The sequence below is a fragment of the Corvus brachyrhynchos genome, unplaced genomic scaffold (genome assembly GCF_000691975.1).
Source record: "Corvus brachyrhynchos isolate BGI_N302 unplaced genomic scaffold, ASM69197v1 scaffold245, whole genome shotgun sequence".
NCBI lineage: Eukaryota > Metazoa > Chordata > Aves > Passeriformes > Corvidae > Corvus > Corvus brachyrhynchos.
In genome coordinates this window covers 2,689,720-2,714,135 of record NW_008238988.1, presented here as the reverse complement: position 1 = coordinate 2,714,135, position 24,416 = coordinate 2,689,720, and the positions used below count along the sequence as shown (strand labels likewise).

The window sequence follows — 24,416 nt, the reverse complement described above, 5'->3', positions numbered from 1 at the left end:
CCCTCATGACATCTTTTTAGTCAGAGATAAAGCTATTCAGGTGTCTTGACAGCCCAAATCTTACCTTACTGTGGCTAGATCTGTTTGAAGTGTTATCTCCCCTAAATTTTTTAACTGACATGGTATTTGTAGCATCTTTTAGTATTTTACAATTGTTACTGATATTTCCTTATTAATTCCTATTTAAAATTTATTAAAAGTGAGAAATCCTTCACGCAACCCTTAAATAAAAATGAAACAAGAATGCTGTTGATCAACACTCTTCATTGTTTCTGTTTGCTGGATCTGTCTTTAATCAGCACTTATTTTTTGAATTTCAAGGAAGATTCACTGATGCATCAAAGCAGGAAGACAAAAGTAATCATTTAAGATAAAATTGTAGTTGCATTCCATCCCCAAAAACCATATGAACCGATGCATTTTTCCCTTATTCTTTGGTGTCATTTACTGAATTTTTGTCCTCACTTTGTGTGTCACCTAATTAATCATAACACTTGTGCATGACTTTTAATTAGCAACTTAAATTTACAGCAAGATAATTAATGCAAGTGAATTCTATGTATAACACATAGATTTCCCTTGACAGTTTAAAGTGTGTATTCTCCTTTGCTGTGATCAAAAGAAACAACCCACATAGGAAAGCAAAGCTCTTAAAAGACAGTTCCACCTCACTGTACTTCAAAAAGTAACAAATGCTTGAATTTTCCCATTCTATTAGAGAGATGGTAATGAGCTCTTTAATATACAGAGGCATGCACTGTTTAATGTACAACAGGAGTCTGGATCCTTGCTTAATAAGCAAAAAAACTTTGTTTTACAACTGGAGTCTCCTCTACAGTCCCCAACTTAAAAGGGAGCATCACATTTGTCTGCATTTCTGAATATTAAGAACTTCCAGACTTCATTTTGTCTGGTTTTAAATATTTAGTTTGTAAATTATATTTCAGCAGAGAGGATATTCTAGCAAAAAATAGAAGAGGATTTTAAAAGGATAATTTGGACTCAAGTGGAAACACCTGTGTTTTAAGACTGTTGGGATTTTATCCTTTGATGGCACCAGGCAGTAGGTTTGGAGTTCACTCCATCCACCAGCTGCCTGTAGAGGAGAGGGATAATGAGATAATGTGTTATTATCTCAGAGGGTCCTTCAGGTGCACTTCTAGGACAGGTGTGCCCTAGTACAGTGCTGGTTTCATGGTATCACAAGTGGAACAGGGCTAAAAGCTTTCGTATTAACCAGAGAAATCAACAAGTTAATTTGGAGCTAAAAGATGCAACAGGATGCTCATGAACCGCTAATGGCACATTCCTCTGCTTTTTTTTCCTGAATCACCTGTTTTAGGGAAGCAAATTCAGTGTTTCATCTTCTTTGTAAATAGACTCTTCTTTCTAAAACAAAGTTCTAATGATGCATGTAGAGGGATGTACTGAAGTAGAAGGTGAAACCTTGGCTTGTCTGTATTAGCAGTAAAACTCAAAGTTAACTAACAAATTCCTACTTTCATCCATGAAGGGAACATAACAAAGTTCTTGTCATGGGGGTACCTGGTAGGACTGAATGTCATGTTACTAATGTATTAAATATGTATTATTGTAATTATTACTCCTCTAAATTAATAGATATTTTTAAAACAAAGTTTCTGTGGTCTAATGTGGAGTTGTTTCTAGCCTCCCCAGCTAAATCAAACCTAAGGGTCAAAAGAACTGCAAAAAGAAGAGAAATTCTGGGGGAAAAATATTATTCTGAGCATTTTTCCACAGACTTAAGTGGTGTTACCAAAGGGAGCGTTTGGGCACTTGTACTTTCATTTTAATACAGTGATCGTGAATGTATAATGAATATGAAATATCAATTATGTAAAGAAATTATTTAATTCAGTGAAGCAACCATTTCCACATATGCAGAATGCCCGTGGGACTCAGAGATGCCTTTGGTTTGTTTTCACTCACCCTGGTAGAAAAATCAATAAAATCTCAGAATTTAGTTTATAGTAAGTCTGATTTAATATGATTTCTTCAGATTTGAACCAGAAAAAATGGAGGGTAGAATCTGATCTCTCCAAATTTACTACCTAGTGGTTGGCCTACTTTCCAAGAGCTTCATGATCTGACTTAATTATTCTTCTTTTTTACTGAACTGGTTATGATACAATGAACTTTCATGCAAAGATGAGGAAGGAAATAAAACATCAGTACACATTAGCTCAAGGTTTTATGCTGGTACACTCACTGTGCAAGATTTTGTTTTGCTGTTCAGAAATAGTTTAATCAGACAATCTTGCCACTTTGTTAAAATAAATGGGCTTACTGTGTCTGTAGAGCTTTACTCACAAATCTGTTTGTGAGAACTGATGCCAGGGGTAACAATGAAACTACATCTGAATGTAATTATGGACTTTATTATTCTATCTATTTAAAAAAAAATACGTTTCACTTTTCATATTATATTTTTTAAAAAAAAAGTGTTTGGGGTACCGCATATAGGATTATATAGGGGTTTTAAATAGATACTGGTATAAAAAACTATAAACATGTACCTGCTGAATTTTAACAGAATTGTAAGTAGTTTAAAAGCAAATGTTGATAATTTACTATGTCACTATGAAATTAAAGTTCTTAGAAGACTTTAGAGAACTATAATACAGGAGCTTACTTCTAGACTTGATGAATTTTTCACAGCATTCACTTCACATATCAGATCAAATTAAATTATCGAATAGAATTTTTAAGAGTTATTTTTTTACCTAATAATTTGAGTTCCTATGCTTAATTCAGAATCGAACATCACATTTCTATTAAGTACATTATTTATTCTTCATTATTAATATAATGTATTCAACTGATGAGTATCATTTTTTGTTCCTCCGAGTTGATATGAAAGAGGGGTTGGTATTAACTATACTTTTAAGTAGCCGTCGGGGTAAGCGTGAAAATTGCCACCAGAGCAGACATCCCCCTCCTGGCTGGCGAGCCCTTTGTCTGTGTGTGGTTTGCAGGGCAGCCACGAGGTGTCTTTGTTGTACCGCTGAATTTCCACATCGGGGCTACCAATACATGCTCGGAGTGCACTGGGGAACAAGCGCTGACACACTTCAGCTGCGTTGTGACAGATTTGCACCGGGATAAATCAAAGATTTTGGTCCCATTCTTGAAATTTTGGGTTGGTTTGGGTACAGAAAACTTGAATCACACAGGTCACTGCCTGGCTCTCACCTGGCAGCAGTTTTCAGGTGTTCTCTGAGCCAGAAGGGTGGGAACACAGTTTGTGCCTCTAAAGAGAGCCTGAAGGAGAGAGAAACACAAATGTAACTGAAGTAAGCAGAGGAACAACAAAAAACAACAGAATACAGTCCCTTATGAGTGAACAGGTTCAAAAATACTGTGTGGAGGAAAAAGAAGAGTAGAACTGCTCGTGCAGCATTTGGTACACGTGGCTTTGTGTTACTGATCTCTGTCAAGGGCACTTCCAGCCCCACACAGGTAACAACTGGATTTTAAGGCAGGACTTAACAAGCAGCCTTAAGCAGGATAAGGGGAGAGGAAAGGGCTGAGTGAGTTCAGTTCTGTGCAGAGATTTCTCAGAGTGGCGTTTTGCTGTTGTGCTCTGTGTGTAATTCTGAACCCTACAGAAAGACCCTTGTATCATCTTGAGAAGAATTATCCTGTGCCTTAAGGCAGCCAAAGTTTCCCGAGGTCACAGAGTTTCAATGGCCTGCTGCCTCCTCCTGAGAGGGAGAGCACTGCCTGTTACAGGGGAAGAGCTTCCATCTCCTTGGGCTGCAAAAGCACAGTGTGGTAAACATGAAATCAGAAGTACACCTGTACCTCCTGTAAAGAAGCTTGGCTTCTTTTTGATTCTCTGAATTTATCTATGCTTTAATTCTCTTGAACTTTTCTATCATGCATAATACTCTTTCAATTTTCCATCTCTGCCTATAGCCAGGGCTCCTTTAAGTGCAGAATTTTATAATGGAAGCCTCTTTCGCTTTTGGAGGCTAACTGCACTCCATTAAAACACACTTTCTGTCTCTCCCGGTTTAGCAAAAAATTTCCATTTTGAAAAACAGTGTCATTAAAGATAGTTAAATGCTGAAGCACCATAAATATACAGGGCACTTGCATTACAAAGCTTTTAGAAGAGATGTCTTTATATCTAGAAGACACAGCTACAACACTGGATCTTGCATGTGTGTTCCAGGAAATTCAGAAGATGTGAGAACTTCCTTAGCAGTTGGCTGTTGTCTCCCAAATTAAGCTGAAAGATTGAAAGAAGGGACATGGTGGACTTGACAGAGCTGGGTTAATGGCTGGACTTGATGGTCTTAAAGGTCTTTTCAACCTAAATGGTTCTATGATTCTGTGTTTTAATAACATTTTGTTTGCTTTTGATTCACACTCCCTGCACACAAAGAGTAGCAGTGCAGCAAAGGGCAACAGGACACCAACAGAAGCCTTGAGGCTGTGGTCCTATTTCTGTGCTTCTGCCTTATCAAACACTGGTTTTCTGGTACAAAATTCAACATTATTATAAGATTCTTTAACTAATGTTGGAGCACCCAGGATGACAGATGTGTTCTCACCACCACTGATCTGTTTGTGTTCAGGACAGGCAGCTCCACCACAGCCTTTGCAGTGTGGCAGCATTAGTGGGGTACCACCACTTCCGAACTTGACAGTGCAGACCCAGACATAAGTTGCCAAACAGCCCACAGACAGTTCAGCGTGAAAACCACCATGAGCTGACTGACAAGACGAGGGATAAACCTTCAAGTAAAATCCCAGACAAGGATTTAAAGGCTTGCAACAGAGGCACGGTCGGTTCTTTGGCTGGATGCGCCCAGGATTGTCTGCATTTACTCACCAATCTCTTCTGTGGGAAGAATCTCAGAAGGAAGTAGGACTGAGTTTGGCCCTGTGAAGTGTAATGGGGCTACAGCAGAGTTTTGATCCCATCTATGCTTTGAAACCAATGTTTTGCCTGATAAAAGAACGCAGGAAAGGCCCTTGGTTTCTGTGACTCCTGACTCTAAAGAGCAGTGAAGCCTCTCTGTAGTACAGACACACTGGCATCCTGGCTTGCTGCACAGATCCTCTGTAAGACACAAAATGAGAGCTTAGAGCCTGCAGAGCACCGACAGGTCTGCTGCAGAGCACCGACAGGTCTGCTACAGAGGCCTCATTTCTCTGTCCCCTGGGCAGAACTGGGGATGCTGCAGTGTGTGTCTATTCCCACCTTACTTAATCTTCTATAGAGCTGATTGTCAAAAAAAGCAACCAAAACTTTGACTCTCCCCATCTGTGCATGCATTTGAAGAGTCCTGGTACTGCACCACTTCAATAGCTTTTGCCTGCAAAGTGTCACGCTTTTCATCTACCATTTAATTCTCCTAAATGGATGTTACTCTTCTCCCCATTATGAATCTCTATTGCTTCCATGAAACATTATTTGCATAAAAGGAACTGAATAATTGATAGAGGATGTGAGCAAGAGCCAGCAGACAGCTTGGGAGGGGTTTGCTGGTAGTCCCAGTGAGTCCAACACATAGCTCCTGGCTCGTTTAATGGGATGGAAGCTGACAGGGTTTCCTTGTAGCTTTGCAGCAGAACTCAGCGCTGCTGCATGACCTCCTTGTACTCAGCTACTTTGCTTGTTGATCTCACTGCTCTCTTCCTCCATTAAGGGGAGAATTCTTAAAGCATGGGATGCAGTCTGCAGTCTGTGCTCACGTACACCTTCAAACACCACTGCAGCCAAGGCCTGGCAGGTTGATTCCATTGCCTTTATAAAACAAAAAGGAAAAAAAGTCTTAAATTCATCATATTATTAAGGGCAAAGTCTGGGAACAGCTGTAATTTATGACTTTGTTTGATCCTGAATTCAAACCTGAGTTTGATTTTGGGGCTCAAAAGGTGTGGGTTTTTTCCATATTAAGGTTTATTTTTAAAAAAACCAAAACTCTATTAAAACTGTAAAACTCACCCTATGCAGATTTTTGCTCCTATTCTGCAACGTAAGTCTTATACTGAAAGTCTTCTGCATTTTAGATGTCTCCACTTAGTGAGATGACTGTCAGAATGAATATTTATATTTCTGAAAAAGAGAAAAAGCCATAGAAGCAATACGTCTTGTAAATAAAATAAGTTTGGCAGCTGTCTGAAAAAAATCTAAAAATAAACCAAAATCAAATGATTTTTCTTTCAGAGCTTTCCACATTTCTATAAAGTACATCTTTTTAACGATAAGCAGCAGTATTAGGAGAGCCTGGAAACAGCTGGAATGATTAGTATTTTGTTTGGTGAGGAGCCGTTTCAGCTGCTCTGACAAGCAAGCTGCCATTTTCAATGTAATCACTTTTGATTCTAAAGCACTTGCCTTGCTTTTAACTTTGTGCAAATCCCTCTTGATATTTCTCTTTTTAAAGCAGATGCATTTCCATATGTCCATAAAAGTTTCCTTGACAATTCAGCACGCTGCTCAGAATGACTTCCCTGATTCCTGGTGGGGGATTTGTGAAATGAGGCTGCTTTGTTCATTAAGGATACGTGTACATAATGTAAAACATACTTAATATCCTCAACCTCTGCACAGATGTTTTTGTTCTGAAAGGCACTCAAAGTTTCACTGATTTAATTAAACTTTTTTCCCCATTTATAAAGCAATTTATTATTAACTCCTCCTATTCCTGATAGATATATTATTCCGTGGTTCAAATGTTACTCTTAAAGAGTTTTCAGTACTCTCTGAAGAGAAACAATTAAAAGATGTTTCTTAAAACAGAAAATCATGAAAACAACTGATCCAGATACCTCTGCTCATTCTGTCATTTTCTGTCCTCAGAATTGTGCCTGATGTTTTTTTGGGGAAAAGGCTTTCTGCAACAACAAGCGACTCTCTGGCACATTTTGTTAACGTCTCAGTATTTTATTACTCAAAATGTTTTACACACACTTTTTTAATTCTTATAAAAATAACCAGCAGCCAAATACATATCAGTAGCATTTTTAAATTTCAGTTCTTATTCCTTCCCACCAATTTGGCTGGAAACAGGTATTTGCAAACACTGGTAGCCTAATTTCTTGTGGCCTTTCATTTTTTATGAAGTGTTTTCAAAAGGCTTCAATCAACCTTAATGGTGCGTTTTTAGTTAAGGAAACAGAATGGAGAGAAGTCAATTTAAGCTCCCCAATGAACAAGTGTGTACAGAAAAAAAAGCCATAAATGGGTTTAGAAAACAGAGCCAGTACAAGCAAAATGCAGCGAGCAGAGCGCTCAGGGAAGCCAAGATATAATGGAAAGAGTAAAATACTGCAGAGCTTTTTAAACTATATACAATTGGAACAATGGGCTGGACCCAGACATCCACGTTTAAACTGTTAGGAGATAGGTGAAAAGCAAGCTGCAATTCTGTAACCAGGGCTAGAGAATATGAGAATGGAAGGGCTTAAAGCTGAAGCAAATGAATGTGGGGTAGTTTAGCAGCATAGAAATCAAGTCAAAATTGGCATATTTCACTGTTTAATGTACCATGTGAAGAATCATCTCCTGGCTTTCCGTATTAAAGGACTATTAGTACCAAGCTCCTTAATGAAGCTGCTTTTATGCCACCTGTGAAATAATAATACCTTTATTTGCACACCTACTTTTACCAAAATACTGTAAAAGCACAGGGTAATTAACACAGCCTCTGTGAGAATACAGTATAGATCGACAAAATATATAAAACAGGAATACACCTGGGAAACTATCACCCAGCGATCGTTTAATTGTCTCTCATTATTTAAACATGGCGTTAATAATGCATAGAACACATTTTTCCAAAGCATCACAACCTCCCCGGTAAAAGGGTAGCTGCATCAATATTAACAAGCCAAAGACTTAAAATAATTCAGCCCTGCTAAAGCAGAGCGAGGCACTCTCCCAGCTGCCTGGGCCCCACCAGCACTGCTTTCAAACAAACTCCTGTACAGGGTCCCGGCGATTATCACCGCTTGTACCAGTTTATATGCGCCTTTTATGGGTGCTCACAGCTGAGTGCAGTTGTTTTTTCAGTCTCTGCCTCACGGTATGAGTCAATCCATTTGGGTGGCTTAATGCAAAGATTTCGTAATGTACACAGGGATGAGCAGCGCTAAGGCAACGAACATCGTGCTCATTATTCTTTTAACGGGAATGTCAACAAGAAGAGGAATTAGAGAGGAAATCGTTGTAACTCCAAAAGAACATCTGACTAACCACTACAGATGACATGTTTCTTCCTTTTTTATCCTCTTCATGATCCATAAAGCAGGATTTTTCCAAAACAATTAATTTGGTTGCCAAACCCTTCTTAATTCTAAGGAGATTTAAAACTCATCTACTTGGAGTCTGTCTCATGGAATTAGACCCACAACCAGATTACAAGCTATTCCATCATATGGCTGGTGTTAGCCCAGTTGCTGCTACGTGGTACATAATTGGACTGTTTAAAAAAAAAAAGGGAAAGAAATATAAACCTCCAAGTCTTCTTTACACTAAGCCCACTGGCACCTCTGTGTTTTATTATTTATGTTACTTTCTCCTCAAAATAAAAGCTCAGCAGCCTGAGAGAAAGAGTTCCCAAAAACTTCTTCTAAGTAACCTTGATATCCTTGATATACAGACCCCACAACAAATATTAATGCTCTTTAAACGAGCCAATTGACAGCACTGGGCATTCCAATTCTACAGCAAAAAAGAGGTTTAAGTGGTAAAATGGTTCTTCTTTGTGTCTAGTGTTGGAGAGCATATGGCAAATTTCCACTTAACAACAGTCTCTTGGTTTGCAACACAATCTAATTCCTGTGTTAATTCTTTTAATTATTAAGTGTGTGTGTTTGTGTGCACACAAGTCTGTGTGTTATTTTGTTTCTTTAAAGAGAATCAGTGACCTTAAAAAAACCGAGGTGGACTTAAATCCTGATCCACTCCTTTGTAACATCGACTTAGAGCTGGGGTCATGGTGGTGGCTTTGTCGTCTCTGCTGGTGGTGCACAATGGTCTGTGCTTGATCTTTGCAGCCAAGATAAGGCCAACAGTTAGATAATGTCTCTGCTGGTAGCTGTGGTCTTGGGCCTCTGGTGATCCAAACATCCTGAATACAACACCACCACCTAGCCTTTGTGCATGTTACCTTTATGGGGGAACTATAGTGGCCAGGGAATATGGAGGAATGTCCTGAGATGGCACTAGAAGGGTTGCCCCAAAGAGATGAACCCAGCAATAAATCAGTGCTCTTACTTCATAATAGTCTTCTAATTTATCAAACCTAAACCAATTCCAAAAACTAGAAGCTTTTGCCCTTCATCAGTCTCTTCACTCATCCTGTCCCCTTCTAACTCTGTGACTGGACATGATATTGACTGCATTGGATGCATCATCTTTTTCTTTTTCTTTTTCTTTTTCTTTTTCTTTTTCTTTTTCTTTTTCTTTTTCTTTTTCTTTTTCTTTTTCTTTTTCTTTTTCTTTTTCTTTTTCTTTTTCTTTTTCTTTTTCTTTTTCTTTTTCTTTTTCTTTTTCTTTTTCTTTTTCTTTTTCTTTTTCTTTTTCTTTTTCTTTTTCTTTTTTTTTTTTTTTTTTTTTTTTTGGTGTTGGCCTTTTATGTCTGTGATTCTCAGGATTAAACTTAAACTGAGTTCACAAGAGTAACACAAACAAGAGCAACCTGGAATGACCCGATTGCCCAATATGCATCACACTGGCAAAAAGACATGAGGCAACCCAGGAATTTGAAATAAAGAAGGACTCAGTTACAGAAAACGGAATAGAAGAGGTGTTTGACCTGCAGTTTGGACTGATTGTTCGAAAACATAATATGGTGCAGTCCAGATAAAGTATCTGCCTGGGAAAACTCTTCCCCTTTTGCAAACAGAAAGGATGAAATATTGTAAGACAAAGGGATGCTGATGCATGTGAGGACCATCCATTCAAATTCCAATAGAGCAACCCAATTTTTAGTTACACTTGAATAATTTAATTTAACTGTTTAACGTTTGTAGTGCAAGGATATAAACTGCTTAAACCTAGATATTTAAATTCAGATTAGCTCCTTTAAACTATATTATTAAAAAAAAAAGAAATGCACTGGTATCTGATTTTCACCTTTGGCTTTCAGTTTGTAATAAAAATTCAAGTTATCCTATGTCTACCCTTTCCCCAAGAAAAGAATTGTCCCCTTGGGCCTCTAACTGGACACTGATCTTCTTGGGAGAGGAAGGCTGAAGTGGGAGTTTATGATGAATTCCAGCTTCTGAATCCAAGCTGAGATTTCTCCTCCCCACTACCAACATGCAGCTTTGACACTCCCTCCGCTGCTCTGCCTAGAATTGTGTGGGATCTGTTTTGCCCTGCCACAGAAACACACGGGAATTCTATTCTCATTTCTCATCCTCACTCTCTCCAGGGCTCAGAGGGAATGCCCCCTTTTCACTTCCTTCTCTTTGTGCAGCTCAGGCCATATTACGAACATTAAATAACAATACCTCTCTCTATCTCCGGTTTGTTCAGTGTGTAACATCATCTAGAACAAAACAAACTGCAGCATTTCCTAAAACATGAATTGTTTTTAAAAAATTCAGGCTGGCCAGCTGTTTGGAGTCTCCCAGCTAGGAATGCTGCCTTCAGAACCCCCACTTCATGCTCCAGCACAGTCTCTGTTGCTCACCACTGTGTCCATCTGTCTGCGTGGCGTGTCGCCAGCTCTTAAGTTGGCCGGATCTTTATCCAGGGTACCAAAACAACACGGATTTGGACTGACAGCCTCAGTAACTGCAAGTGTCACTTCTTCTGTTCCAAGTCCCTCTGCAGTGACAGCATTGCCTTCCTTGCTAGACTGCTATCTCAGGTTGGTGTATCACTCCCGTTGGCCTTTCGGCTCTGTTTCAGAAAACAACAGAGCGATATTGATGCGGAGCCATACAGCTACCAGTGAAAATAAAATAATCAGCATTGTATTCTTATATACATCATTTTTTATGTACATAAATGCATTTCTTCCACCTAGGAGCTATATACTTGAGGTCCATGAATGTGTAAAAAAATGTAACTGTTGTATAGCATGAAAACTCAATCACAAAACTCCCCTTGGTCTTATTGTGACAAGAACTTGCCCTAAATGTAATTTTGCTAAAGCTGGTTTAAAACAAGCAGGTCAGGACCCAAATTTGCAAACATCATTTGAGCAGTACTGTGCTCCAAGGAAGTCCCACCAAAATAAACTAATTTCTACTAGAGACATTATCCATTGCAGTTCTGGGGACTGGGATAAAGTTCTGGGTGCAGAGAACATGCTTTTGCAGTATTTTTCTTTTTTTTGCATAGTTCCATATGCAAATGATCTTGCTGGAGGTTCTTTCTGACCCCACACTGTGAAAGGCTTCCTCTTGGGGCCATCAGAATTCATAATTACTTCTAAAATCCCTGGTTCAGAAGCAGGCTATTTCCTTTATAAATTCCTCTTAATTTCAGTGGGCTTATTTGCTCTACAACCATCACAAGGCAACAAAGCATTGCTTTTTTTTTCTGAGATCTGAGTAGTTTATGTTCTGGATTGAGGACAGCAAGAGCCAGATTGTCACTGTAACTATAATTTATCTCTCAGACAATTGCTATATAGTGAAACATAGAAGTTTAAATCACAGGCCTGGAGAAAGCTCCCTGTGTTGAAGGAACTCCCAGGCTGTGGAAACATCTGCTATTTTGTCTTTGTCTCAGTGGCACGTGGAATTGCACTGAGGTAATGGAGCACCCTTTGCGTGTAAATCACCCTTTCGTACACACTGTTTTTTAAATATTGTTGCTGTTGCTGTTTGTTTCTCATCCCATTGCTGTAAGTTTTCAGTAAATTGTTATCTCAACCCAGAGTCTCTGCCTTCATCCCTTTGACACCAGAGGGGAACAGGGGAAGGGGAGCATCTTATTTGGAGCTTAAGTTAAAATCTTTAAGAGAAAATAGTGCCCTGTGCAAAGAAAACAGTAAGATGAGATTGACACAGATACATCCATGGGAAAATTTTTCTAAGGCAAAGCTTGCACCACTTCTATGGTTGCACCAGAGCTCCTCAATTTCACAGCTTCCATGACAGCGAGCAGAGGCGTCAGGGCTGGTTAAGGGAAGGTTTGTTGGGCACCACCATGGCAGTCAGACAGATGTGGGGTCCTCCTGCTTCCCTCTGCACTCCAACCTGTGCCTGAGCAGCAGCAGCAGCTGGGCCAGCACTGGGTCCCCCTAAGGAGCCAGGGACAAGGACAGGGCTCATTCCCAGGTACCATCACTTTTGTGGCAAACCAAAACAGCTACAACAGCTCTGCAAGCTCATTGTATTCCCATCTATCGGGAGAAGGCTGCAAAAAGTGGGACCACCTCAGAACTTCAGGAAATTTCTGAATCATATACTGGAACACTTCCCATGCTTAACAGAAAGCTCTTTTAAAAGTATCACTGGTGGGTTGTGCTTTCTGTATATGGACAGGGTTATAACTAGACATGGATAACTATTTCCAAATTTCCCTATTTTAATTCTTTCCATTTTTATGAGGGTTTTTTTGAGCTTGCTAGTGTGTTCTGTTCTATTGTTAACATAGGGTCTTGCTGAGATTCCTCATCAGACTAAGCTTTAAGAGAAAACACATGCACAGCATAGAGCAGTTCCTCTGCTGTTTCTGCAGAGAAACAACACAAAATCTGCAGGAGCACAGAGCCATCCTCAACTACCCTCGTGCTCATGCTGGCATTCAGCCTCTGTCAGCCTTCTTCAGGGGCAGTAATAACATTATAATGAGACCAGGAGACAAAACTGTCAAATTCTTTCCAAGACAATCTTCCAGGCTCATCAGCATAGACAATCATTCCTTTCACTTCTGGAGTAATAGGAAGATTTTAACCAATATCTTTTGATTTGAGTTGGACTTGAAAAATTACATAGCTGGGGGCCCTATTTGAAAATGCAATGAGACTGAAATATAAAGTGCAATTTCCCATGCAGTCTGCAGGGAGAATGAGGCACTTGTCCCAGCTCTCTTAATTGTCTCTGATTGCTGTTTGTGTAGCACAGTCACTTTCTCGTCTTCAAAATCACCTTCAAGGGCCCCAACATTTTTCACTTCCCTGTTTTAAATCAAGAAGGGCTAAACACCCACCCATTCAACCATTACGGCTCTTTTATGTTATTTATGTGTTTTATGCTATTAGGCTTTAAAATTTTGTGTATTTAATGGGCCTTGACAAGTACTTAAGTAACAGGTTTGAGGACACATCAGTTGGACTTGGCACATGTTGATTAAGGTGTGCTTAACCTGACAGTTAATATTTTGCACCATTTTCCCAGCAGCCATGACTGTTATGGAAGAAGTGCTAATTTTCCAAAAATGGTTAGAGCTTGATTATTATGTTGGTTCTTTATTCACATGGCTTCATTATTTTGTTGGCGGTGCTCTGTGAGAGATGAAGTAGTGCTATTATTTCTACTCCCAGTTCCTTTCAATCTCTTGCAATCATTTAGGCACACGTGTGACATTACTCAGATAAGCAATTCTGTTTGCCTTCAGTGAGGCTGGGCAGCAAAATGCACTCCATAAAATGAGCTGCTGAACTTCAGGAGTGACTACAGGATTTTCTGGTATACAGCTGGGGAGGCAAACAAGAAACTGTAAAAATCATGGTTGTATGTCCCACTATGTCTTCTCTGTCTACACAAAGAGCTTTCATTCACAAGGGATGTTCTGTCAGCTGGAAGCCCCTAGAGCCTCCCTCATTTTTTGGGAAGCCCAAAGGAGCCTGGTTAGGGAAGGAGGGAAAGGTCAGGTATTTGAAATAAGTGGAATCCAGAGAGGCCACTTTGTCCTCTAAAACTGTTTCTGTCTGTGGCTGGAATATTAGAAGCTGGTATTCCCAAGTTATCCGACACAGCGGAAGTCCAACTTAGCTTTTTACATCAAATTATTCATGGAAGTCAGCAGGAGGTGGAGATAAACTATTCATTCTGTGCATATCTATGTGAGCATCTCAGGAGAGATCCTCAAGGTCCTGCCAAGAAAACAAGTGAAAACATTTTAGGAATGGGAGGGAACATTCATAATTGAAATCACCAACAGCATAGTTTGATTAGTTAATTCTACCAGAATAAAGATGCCACCTTTCCTTAGATGATGGGGCAGCACAGAGGAGAGCAGAGGAAAGTATGAGAGCAGGAGGGAATGTGATTGTCACTCCAACATATTCTGCCAGCCTGATTTTACACACCACGGGACCTGTGTGACCCTGATGCTTAGACATCCTGACCTGATAGAGGGTACCCAGGCACACCTGACACCTCTCTCCTTCACTTCTTCCCTTTTGTCAAGATAATACTATAATGTCATCATACCACCATCAGGTCCTCGTGGAGATGCCCCTAAACCAACACCTCCCTCCACCTCATACTCACCCAAAGTTTACAAAACCATGTTTTGAAAGGCCTCTGATTCCTTAACACACAGTTGCAAATGAAAGGCAGGACTGCAGACAGAAGCCAACTCCCTTTTGCCCTTCTTTGCTGGAGAAATAAAAAGTGGAAATAATTATTTAACATTGTCTTATTTTTCCGTGGCTTTTTGTTGTTATTATTCCAATTGCCACAGCAATTCTCTCCAGTCCTGGGTCTGAATGTGCTGCTCATGGTTCCTGCCTCAAGGAGCTGACAACAACAGGGGGAGAAACCACAGATGGACAGAGCCCAACAGACCACAGGGAAGGAAATAACAAAACAAGCCAGGTTAGCATGTATTTGGGCTGACTCAGAGCACTTGAAATTTCACCTTAAAGAAAATAAAACTCCATTAATATTAAAGACTGTGCTAGTTTCAGACCGTTTAAGTTAATTTTTTTTTCTCTGCAACAAGAAAATAAATGCCACATAAAATGTGAAATTTCTTCAAAACCCCTAGTCTAGCAACAGAGAAAGGAAATAAATGATGTTTTAAAAATGAAAGCTTTTTCTTTAAATACCATATTTAAAATGAAGAGTATTGACTGGTTTTTGTTCTTTAATAAGATGTTAAGAGGTTTCTTAGTGGTATTTGAGGCAATGGGAATAAGTCAGGGTTAACTTGGCAGAAACCCCAAACCACGCTTAGCTGTTCCCTATTGTAACAGTGAACAAAGGTTTTATTAACATCTTACTCCTTGTTGAGCCCAAAAGTCCCTTTTCAACACAACCACAGCCTTGAGTCTTCAATTTGCAGCTCTGTGGAGAGGATTTATGCCTTCAGATCCAGCACATTGTTCAGCATTTGTTTACATTTATCCCCATCAAAAGTTATCTATGAATAGCAGAGATGCTTAGAAAAAGAGTATTTTAAATAAATCAGCACCATAGTTTGCTCATCTCTCAAACTGGATGTCCTTGCCCCAAACATTCAGCATCAACTCTATCCCAGCCCAGGCCGAAGCTAATTAATTCACTGCCTTTTCAAGACCCAGTGTATCACCAGTCCTTTCTCCTTGAGGAATTTAAGATGAAGCATTTTTGGAAGAACTATCTCCTGCCACCTGGAAAGATGTATTTCAAGACCACACATCTAATAGTCACATTTAAAAAGAAATCAACTGTTTGCAGTCCTTCACAGTGATGTGGTGATGACATCCACATTTGGGTTCCTCCGGCCAGGAGGGACCAGCACCTCATCCACAGACCTCCCTCACAAGAAGAATTCCCTCTGTTTGACTTGAGCCCTAAGGTCAGCTTTCCTCATGTATCAAGTTTCCTAATCCACATTAATATCCAAACACGTCAGCATTTCCTGATGCATTTTGTGCTTTGCCTCAAGGGCACAAGAGCACGTCGTGGGAAATATGCTCCCTTCCTTCATGGAAATAGTCTTTAACCTTGTATGATCTGCTGGCTCATGCTCCAGGGAAATGCACCTTTGTGGCCTCGGGGCACTGCAAAGGAGCATCCCCTGTTCTTTCTGTGTCCTTTCAAGTGTTTGATCTCATGGAAAAGATGGTAACAAAGAGACTGGTATGCTTTTATAGATGGCAATAAAAACCTCCACTGATTTTGCATGGATTTATAGCAACTTTATTTTTTTTTCCACAGCGGACAGCAATTTTTCAGCTTCCTCACCAGGGTCTGTGTTTCTAGTTCGTGTTGCAGCTGCCGTAAAAAAGGGAATAAAAAGGGTTGCTCTCCAACCTCGAGAGGGCACCACGAGCCAGTTGAAAAAAAGGAATGGAAGCAAACAAGCTTTACCTCAGGCACCAAATATTCCTGTCATGAGGATGTTCAATTACAGTAATTAGCAATAATCACATAAGCAACAGGAGCTTCCCTTACCTCCCTTCACCCCTTGGAAGAATGGAGTCTACTTCATTAAAACCTCTGCTTCCTGCCTAATCCCAGGGACCCGTTCAGGGGTGCTTCCTTCGGAGACCGGGGGACCTGGATTCACCAGCGCAGCTTCCCAGCGCTGCTGCCTAGATGCCGGGACAATGTACGAACTGCAGAGGGGAAAAAAACATATTGTAGTGACTCATCTGACTCCAAAATGGAAGTTTTAAAAGGGGAGGGAGGAAGTGTGAAACATTAACAGGGCCTATTACATGCTGTGTGACTGTAGCCATGCTTTCCAAAACAACTCTGACCTACTTATAAGGGATGAGCTCTGTCCATGAAGCAGGATTTGGGTTTTTTCATAAATAATTATATTTTCCCTCCTACCACCCGGTATCCAACCAACTTAGTCAGACAGTACCTGATTTGCAGGGGGAAAGCTGAAGTTAGATTTACTGAAGGTCACAAGAAATCACATTTGTTTAAAGAAAACAATTTTTTACTATTTTAGCCTGGATGCATCTCAGTCCAGTATCTTAAACTCAAAGCCATTTTTCCACCCTCCAAACTGAAGCATTCTGAAGAGGAAGCACAGGGCACTTCACCTGCTGGGAATGCAGAGAGCAAGGCAGCCCCAGGCAAAGCACTGGGCTACATCCATCCACACAAGGAATGGAGTTGAGGGGTTAAAATCTGCTGCCCTAATCTCCATGAACACAAAATGATCCATAATACCATGCCATGAAGACCCTCTACCCCAACCTGCTCCAACAGTCAAATTAGGAGTGAGCAGATTAATTGTAAAAATCAGAAATTAATTTTAGCAACATTTCTACTTCTTTTCCCTGCTACATCGCCTTTATAATGGTGTTATTCTAGTTGCACATTTTCTTGACAAATCTAATTTTTGGTGCTATTGATAACTTTGCAGTATAAAACCTGAAAGAAAACAAACACATTTCAAACTGGACAAGTAAAACAAAAAAAGTAAACTATGTTAATGTTAAAAATTACTCAGTGAGTTTGGGTAAAGAAAGGTAGCTGGAGAGTTCTGAATGTGCTTAAATTCCTCAGTGTGGATGAAAGAACAGGCCTGGATTTTCCTGATCTCCAAATGCTTGAAAATACAGGCAGCACAAAGGTATCTTCCATACTGACTTTCCAGAAACCAGGATTGTGCTCTCAATGTCTTCAGTGCATTGTCTGAGCCATCCAATATAGACAGGAAAGTCTGGATTCAAGATATAGCACAAAGTATCAAATTTCACTAATGGCTGTAAATCCATGTTGTGAATCAATGACTGTCCCACGTGAAAGGCAAAAGCAAAGGAAAAAAACAGGAATTCAGTTCTATTAGGCTTTAGGTCCTTCTACCCCAAAATAGCGTGCAACATGATAAAGGCAAAGAACAAATTGGACATATTCAGGACATTTGGCAATCTGATAGCAATTCCAGTCAGGGACATTTCACAACCAGCATTTTGCTGTATCCTCTGTACTCAGGAAACCAGATGGACGCTCTACATTCTCACCATTGGTAAGCTGAGGGCAGAGATGGGGAGGTCTTGTTGTTCGAAAGAACAACCATGCAGAAAAAAAACCCAGTATACAAAGGAAACCACGAATTTCAGTCATATAAAAGTACAGAAAACAAGTGGTTCGTTCATGACCAAGAGGATTCCTTTTACAGATGTTTATTTTGGGGCAGCACTGCTGTCATTTAAACAGAAGTGCTACAAATACAACATTTTAGGACTCACATTACAACACAGAGAATTAAATAACTGCAGTTTCTTGTTTCTGTATAGATTTACACAGGTACTCCTCGTATCGATTGGTTTTGTCCTCTTTTCAGACTTCTGATGGCCACTAGAGCTCAGGATGATGATTAAGTCTTAGAGGTGTGAGGGCCATGAGTTAAAAAATGATGTGTGGGTTTTGTGGGAACCTCAGATACTTCAATTTCCATCCCTCCAGCTCTATCCCCAGCATTTATTTATAAACACTTCCAAATGGCAAACAGCAACCTCCTCAACGTCAAGTCAGAGAATTGCAAAGTCACAGAACCACAGAATAACTCAGGTTGAAGGGACCTCTGAAAATCATCAAGCCCAACTCCACTGCTAAGGCAGGGCCACCTGGAGCAGGTGACACAGGAAGGTGTCCAGGTGGGTTGGGAATATCTCCAGAGAGGGAGAATCCATGACCTTTCTGGGCAGCTTGTTCCAGTGTTCTGCCACCATCAATGTAAGAAGTTCTTCCTCATGTTGAGGTTAAACTTCTTATGCTTTAGTTTATGGACATTGCTCCTTGTCCTGTTGCTGGGCACCACCAAAAAGAATCTGAAGACTGAAGGAGCTGGGACTGTTCAGTCTGGGGAAGGTCAGAGAATTATATCAATGTATATAAACCCATGGTGGGAAGGAATTAGAACACAGAGACCAACTCTTCTCTGTGGTACCCAGTGAGAGGACAAGAGGCAATGCAATGGACGTGCATTGCAATAGAGGAAACTCCATTTAAATATGAGAAGTTTATACTGGGAAGGAAATCAAACACTTGAAAAGGTTGCCCAGAGTTGTTGTGGAGTCTCCATCCTTGGAGATACTCAAAATCTGAGAGGACACAGCCCTGAGAAACCTGATGTATGTTGATTCTGCTGCGAGCAGGGCTTGACTAGACAACCTCCAAAGGTCCCTTCCAACCTCAACACTTCTGTGATTCTGTGACTGCCGAGCCAGTTTTTTTTCCAAGTTACTGATGTGTTTGGACACAGGAAGAGCCACAAGCTGTATCAACAAACTTCTGCGACTGGAAAAGCTGAATTAATTGCTAGAATCACACCAGTCAGCTGGAGAGGACGCAAGTTTCTGTTCGATGGCCTGCCAACATAAACATTATTGTTGCAGAATCTGAGCTCTAGCCGAGGGCTGGGTGCCAGATTTCTTGATGTGCCTCGAGAAATCTCGACTTCGTTAGCCACAGTAGTAGCACCCTGATAAGAGCTGCATGTGATAGCAGTGGGAGGGGCCGGCTGAAATGGGGATTGAGCCTGCGCCACCAGATCTGCTGCACCAAAAAGGGTATGGATGCCTTAGCCCAGCCAGAAAATCACCTTGTGGCAAACAAGTGGCAGATATAGGAAGGAACTACGGAGGTGGTTCCAGAGCACCCAACAGAGAGGCCTGGAAGAGCTGGCCTTCTCATACTCTGGGAAAAACTGTCAGCAGCCCCCAGATCCCCCTGTTCATTTCTAGTCTTCCACCCAGCCCCTGGAGAAGTATTTCATGAACATTCATTTCAGCAGAAATACTGTCCTATTCTATGGCTGTAGGTGGAGTGGGAGTAACAGCCAGGCACCAGAGCAGGAAGAGGTAAGGGATAAGCAAGATTGAGCACTGCTGAAGGAGCAGGCTGGCAGCTGAGCTTCTTGGTGGAACTTCATGCTTCTTCATGGATGGAAAACAGGAACGGAGAAAGAACGGTCCTTCCCTTTCATTTCCTGGTTACATGATGAGCTGTTTGATTGTGATAAGGGAGATTTCATTGCCAGCTTTGCCCTTTTGGCAGAGGGCTCTTTTAAGGTCCAGTTCCTGGAATAAATTTAAGCTTTCTTTTTTTTTTCAGGCCTGATGATTTCAGAAAAAGCAATGTAAACATAATTCCGAAAGACACAAACTGAGAAGCAACATTCCTCACATCTCAAAATCGTTCAGCCTAGTTTTTAAGTCCATCATGTAAGTTAGGGAAGAAGGTATACGTAATTATTTCATCTGCAAAGGCAGATGAAAATACTATTTTAAAGTACATCCAGTGTATTCCAAATCCCCTTTTTAGATCTAGCAGTGTGGTCTGTTACATCAAGCATCATAAGGCTGTATGTTTCACAGATTCAGTTGCAATGCTTGTCTGCCCCCTTCTATATAGATGACATGAAATGAAACAAACTGGAGCTAGATGCTGAGGAATTATTTATTTTGAAAAATGATTGCACATTTTTAATCATGTTTGCCATGGTTAATTACATAGACCTGCTCAGGAACAAAATTAATCTTTAGGCTGGCTTTATTTTTCATTTTGTTATGTACTATGTCTCCAAAATGTTGAACTATAATTTATTCCTAATCACACTGGTGTTTTTGTAGCACAATCAATAAACATCCAACAAAGGACGTCCTCTGCATTTTGTTACAGCTTAAGCAATTTTCACTTCAAACCATGTTATTCTTTACTCTTTGCTTCCTTGTCCAGTTCTGCACATCAGATGTCTATAATTGCCATCCTCCCAATTGCATACACAGCCTGTTTATTTCTCACATCCAAAACAGGAGCACAAGCATAAAGGCTGACTAAGACAAGTATAATTACTGTTCACAAGAACAATTCTGCAAGATCCAAATCTAGCAAAGTTTGTAAGCATATATTTAATTTAAAACATGCTTGTATTTCCATTGCCTTTGACAGAATACGTTTTATGTTAAGGCTTCTATGGAAATTCTCACACTTGAACTATGCACAAGCTAAAGACCTTCACTGGATCAAGGTCTGAGCACCTCACAAACTGAGCAGATCTATTGCACTAAATGCAACCTTCTTTGTCTTTCAGAAACCAAATTCCTTTACTGTCTTTACACTGCAATAGACTCACACTTCAATTTAAGATCTAAAATGGAGAATAGAAATATGACATACATATTAAGTGAAATTTCAGATATGAGAGTTTCTAATCTGCAAAAAAGCTTCAGTGGAAGTGGTTCATTCTTAGCAAATTACCTGTGACAAGTCAGAATTTCACTGATCAGCTTCTCAAATACTCAGTGTCTGTTCAGAGGAGTATCTAAAAACTCATCATGCCCAGTCCTTGACGAGGAACAAGAATTCAATTCAAACTGAAAAGAGGCAGTGCTGGGAGAGGTTCTGACATTCAGAAAGGGTAGCAGGATAAAAGAGAGAGAAAAATGACAGACTCAGTCTGCACCATTACTAAAATTAGATCACTTCTTTTGTTCTCCTGAACCTTCTGCTCTATTTGCCAGGAATCATATTAGCAAAAGAAACTGTGAGAATCTGTCCAACCTTATTAGAGAAGCTGGACACAAAGAAATTATGAAAATCTCTTCTAAATGTACTTGCACATAAAAAGAAAAAAGGCAGAGTTTTAGAATTCTGCAAGATTAGATCAAAACCCATGTCAGAAAAACTGGACATCAAACTAACCAAGATTAATTAACAGTATTGCAGTGTGCTGCACAACAGCACAGCACAGGACTTTACCATTTCTGTCTCTCTATATACTGTTTTACTACTTAGGACAGACCTGGCTCAGAGGTGTGCCCACGGCTCCTGACAATAGCAACCAGTTTACCCAAAACATTGCTGTCTAAGATACAATTCAATATTGCCACCCAAAAGAGCTGTGAAGGTCCAGCTTTGCTCCTGAGGAGTATTTGGGTGGCTGGCAGGGAATCCCTTCTCCATGTGGAATCTAATAGTCTGTAGTGCTGTAGGGGCAAGAGGTGATTCTGGTGTATACCAAGGAATCATGGCTGAACTCCTCGATATTGTGGGAATTTCACAGGAGAGTCTTTACACTGCGATCTTCCCTCCCTGGCCTGCTTTTTTGAAGACACAATTAGAAACAATAGGTAAGGACTAATTAATACTTTAAGTTGGGCACACAAGGGAAATGTGATTGAGTGATAGGATCAGGCTCCTTCTCCAGTTGGATTTCACTAGAATAGCTGGTAGTGGCTCTTCTGTAGCCTCATGTCCATAGTCTCATGGTAAGAACATCTTTTAGGAGCGGCACATTGAGCTAAGAAGGTCCTTGGCCTCCTTCCTCTTGGGGTGGGCCCCTAGCCCCCCTCAACAAGGCAGTTCCTGACACCAGACCACTGCTTTTATTCCTCCTTAAGCAGGTACCAGCCCAGCCAGGGACACCCTAGTTCTGAGTGGATCAAGGCACTTTTTGCACAATCACAAACCAGCAGCTCAGATCTGCTTCTGGAGAGATGTTTCCTAATGACCAACGTGGAAGCTCTCCAATTAATGAGCATCCAGCTCCCTCCAGAGACACCTACTTCATTCCCAATATCGCACAAAGCCCAAATGTTGCACTCTCATCTCTGAATTTTCTTGGTCAAGAGTATTTTTTTAAGTCTTTGAGAAGCTGGATGCTGGACAGTGGTGACCTGAGCCAACTTTTGACAAGTAGCAAGTGTGTATTTGACCATTTTTAATTGGGTGAAGTGCTCAAGGACACAGGACACGCTGCCTCGTAGGTGATACAAACATTCCTACTCCACTGGAAGCTACGAAGTGTCCTCTAGCTCCAGCTGTAAGAGGTTGTGTGTCATTGGAGCGGAGAGTCTCCCACATGATCTGTCTCTGTTTATATCCACAACATCCGAGTGGCCACAGACTGGGGTATAAATGACAACTGCGAAGGCTGCATGGCCACAGGACTGTTGCACCCTGTCAAACTAAAGATGCAGAATATCCCACAGTCAATCCTGGGTTGTCACTTACAATTCCAGCAGTACACAAATTTGCTATTTGTAATTCTCTCTCTGTCCCTTTCTCCTCAGATCAGTGACAGATTCTCAAAACACAGCAATTGAAAGAGACTTCCAAGAGAAGTGAGTCTTTCCCAAAACATAGAATATTTAACTAGAATTGCGTCCATAATCAAGATGTTTTCAGCTTGAAATGCAAAGGGAAAAGAAGGAAAACATTACTGTGTTAAACAACAAAAATACAATTCAGCCCAAAGCTCCCAATTTTAAGAATATCCTACACAAATTAAACGGAAATGTGCAAACTCAGTGTTTTATCCCTCATCTGAAGAATATAGCTCTCATAAAATCCAAACCACATTATACACAAACTTAAATTGATGAGAAATACTTTCATGTTTTAATGTTGTAAAAAATAGCCAGGTAGGAATACTGAAATTACTTGCAGCGTATGTTTAGCTGCCACACAGGAAGGGCACCTGAATGGGAGCTGATACTTCAAGTTGCTAAAACTCATTACATGGATGTTACCCTTGAATTCTTAATGGTTGCTCAGGAATGTCACCAAAATCCTTTCCCTTTGGGAAAACATTCGCATCTTCCACATGTAGGAATGGAGTACCTTTTCCTAAAGTTTATTTTAAAGGGATAAAGTCACCCAGAAAGAAGTGAGCTCCTCCGTGTGTTTTTCCGCCAGCCTACGGCCACGTTGTCAAAAGGCATTACTTCCAAGGGAGCCATAGGAAAACAGTCATGGATAACACACATCCAGCACCCATGGTTCCCAGAAACCTACACAGACAGACACAGGACGAGTCCCCTGTAGGATGCAGGACAAATAGATTGAGTAAAACAAGGAGTCAGATTTCACTCTGACATCTTTCCCTTTGGGAATGCCAGCCTGTGGATTGCAATAAAACAATAATTAATTGGGCATCAGGAAAAAGAGAATGAACAATTCCATAGTCTAATTTGAAACGAAACTTTTTTTTTTTTAATCTAGAACTAAATCTCTTCAAAAAAAATAATTTCCTATGAGCTCTCTCTTTCTTAATAATCAATAACTGCAAGAAAGCATCTGTTTCTCCCACCCTTATAGCTGCACACAAAGATGCATTTCCAAACAGAAATCACTTTTTTGGTTCATCTTCACAGAGAAGAAAGGTCAGTAAGAAGAATATTTGCACCTGCATCACTTTAAACAAAGTAAATGTTAAAAATATGGAAATATTCATATTATTATTCAGGGAGTCAGGACTAACAGACTTTTCATAAGCTAAAAATAAGCAAGCCAAAACCTAAGTCCCAAATCTGGAAATAGTTTATGTGTATTGTAATTTTAACAGGATCCAGAGTCCTGTTAAATTCAATGAGATAGCTCACGTTTCCAGCTATATATTGTGTGATAATCAGAAAAAGACAGCTGGAGGTCAGCAGAATTTACCTGGAACAGTTTACTCTGTTAGCAGATTTTATCTTATTTTATATGACCAAGAAAATTCTTAGAACTCTTAAGAGAAATAAATTACTATGCTCCCTTCACCAGTAGCTTGGAGTTTTCACTGACTGAAATTC

General features: G+C 40.2%; 1 long non-coding RNA gene across 3 annotated transcripts; it reads right to left on the bottom strand.

The window, feature by feature from the left end:
- Positions 1-244: 244 nt before the first annotated feature.
- On the bottom strand, positions 245-21,282 carry LOC108447820. 3 transcript variants are annotated; one of them, XR_001863513.1, is made up of 7 exons: positions 21,100-21,282; positions 16,330-16,493; positions 14,440-14,547; positions 10,680-10,891; positions 5,981-6,091; positions 4,862-5,779; positions 245-3,282 (listed from the first exon to the last, which is right to left on the bottom strand). It is a non-coding gene; the product is annotated as an uncharacterized LOC108447820 (long non-coding RNA). The 3 variants fall into 3 exon arrangements; XR_001863512.1 differs by having other exon boundaries at positions 245-5,779; positions 21,100-21,281; XR_001863514.1 differs by lacking the exon at positions 10,680-10,891 and having other exon boundaries at positions 245-5,779; positions 21,100-21,281.
- Between the last annotated feature and the right edge of the window lie 3,134 nt (positions 21,283-24,416).